The 1,867-nt window shown below is 44.9% G+C and overlaps 1 pseudogene across 1 annotated transcript; it reads left to right on the top strand.

Annotated features, from left to right (window-relative positions):
* The first annotated feature begins 739 nt into the window (after positions 1–739).
* LOC309823511 (large ribosomal subunit protein eL6-like) lies at positions 740–1,581 on the top strand (annotated as a pseudogene). The gene has a single exon. The product of its transcript is annotated as a large ribosomal subunit protein eL6-like (transcript).
* The last annotated feature ends 286 nt before the right edge of the window (positions 1,582–1,867 follow it).

Here is a 1,867-nt window from a genome sequence, read left to right as displayed (position 1 = left end):
AGGGCCCCTCCAGGCATCCCTAGCGGGCCAGTGGGGCAGCAGGGACAAGGGTGGCTGCACGCGCTCTGATTCCTGGACCTGGGTTCCAAAAGACGACGCCGACCTCGTCTCCGCCACGTTGTGGATTTGAAGCTGAGGACAAATGCAGTTTTTCTCATCTTCCCACGTCTGCGGCTGGAAGTCTCCTGGGCTTTGCACTTTTTTCAGTTTGGCCTGAGTTTGGGCCATCTGTGTGCGTGTGTGTGTGTGTGTGTGTGTGTGTGTGTGTGTGTGTGTGTGTGTGTGTGTGTGTGTGTGTGTCTTCCCCTCCTAAACCGAATTTCTTGAATGAGACAGTCTGATAAGAGCAAAAGTCCTGAAAGCAAATGGTTTCAAGTTCCAGCCTCACTGCTCCCTGGCTGGGGAGATTGTTAAAGCTAAGTCTAGGATTTCTAATTCGCAAAAACAGAAATAATGGAATAGGGACTTGTGACCACTAAATATATGTAGCAAACAAATAATAGTTGTGAGATATATTCAAATCGTCAAGAAGGTTATACTGTATTGGGGAGACAACCCAAAAGTTAACTATGAATGTTGCTGCAGATGTGTGGCGATTTGGAGGAAGGCCTATATCTTATAGTGGGAGGGATGAAAAGGATGTAGAAAGAGGATGAGAACTTGTAGTCTGGTAGGCCTATCGCTGTATAGCTATGAGATAATTGGTGAAATGCCTTTTTAAAAATATATGTATTGGTAGATGGCGGGTGAAAATGCTGAGAAGCCAGATACTAAGGAGAAAAAACCTGAAGCCAAGAAGGCTGATGGTGGTGGCAAGGTTAACAAGGTGAAGCAGGGGAAGCCCCGCTGCTGCCAAAACCCTGTCCTGGTCAGAGGAATTGGCAGATATTCCCTATCGGTTATGTATTCCGGAACGGCCTTGTACAAGAGGAGGTATTCAGCAGCTAAATCCAAGGTGGAAAAGAAGAAAAAAGTGAAGGTTCTTGCTACTGTCACAAAACCAGTTGGTGGTGACAAGAATGGTGGTACCCGGGTGGTTAAACTTCGCAAAATGCCTAGATATTATCCTACTGAAGATGTGCCTCGAAAGCTGTTGAGTCACAGCAAAAAACCCTTCAGTAAGCACGTGAGAAAACTGCACGCTCGCATCACTCCTGGGACTATTCTGATCTGCCTCTCTGAGCGCCACAGAGGCAAGAGGGTCATTTTCCTGAAGCAGCTGAGCAGTGGTTTGCTACTTATGACTGGGCCTCTGTCCCTCAGTCGAGTTCCTCTGCGGAGAACACACTAGAAATTTGTCCTTGCCACTTCCACCAAAATTGATATCAGTGGTGTGAAAATCCCAGAACAGCTCACTGACGCTTACTTCAAATAGAAGCTGCGTAAGCCCAGGCACCAGGAAGGTGAGATCTTCGACACAGAGAGAGAGAAATACGAGATTACAGAGCAGCTCAAGGTTCATCAGAAAGCTGTGGACTCACAAATTCTGCAAAAAATCAAAGCTGTTCTCAGCTCCAGGGCTACCTCTGCTCTGTGTTTGCTCTCGCAAACGGAATTTATCCTCACAAAGTCGTGTTCTGAACGTCTTACAAAGAACCTCATTAAAAAACTGTCCCATTTCAAAAAAAAAAAAATAATAGCTATACAATGGAGAAATGAGACAACACCCTGATAGGATCATCAAAGTTAACGCCACCAATGAGAGGCAGATGGGCATGATGTCTTGAGAAGGATATAGCTTCCTCTATGTGATATTTCAGCTGAGACTGTATAACTTCAATCGAATAATGAAGAAACAGTAGACAAATAAAAAATGAAGAGTGCTCTGTTTTTTAAATGGGGGATTATACTTCAAAAATGTCAATGT

This window comes from Grampus griseus, assembly GCF_964374135.1.
Source record: "Grampus griseus genome assembly, chromosome: 6".
NCBI classification, from domain to species: Eukaryota; Metazoa; Chordata; class Mammalia; order Artiodactyla; family Delphinidae; genus Grampus; species Grampus griseus.
The sequence above is the reverse complement of the archived record's forward strand: the minus strand, read 5'-3'. Positions and strand labels throughout refer to the sequence as shown.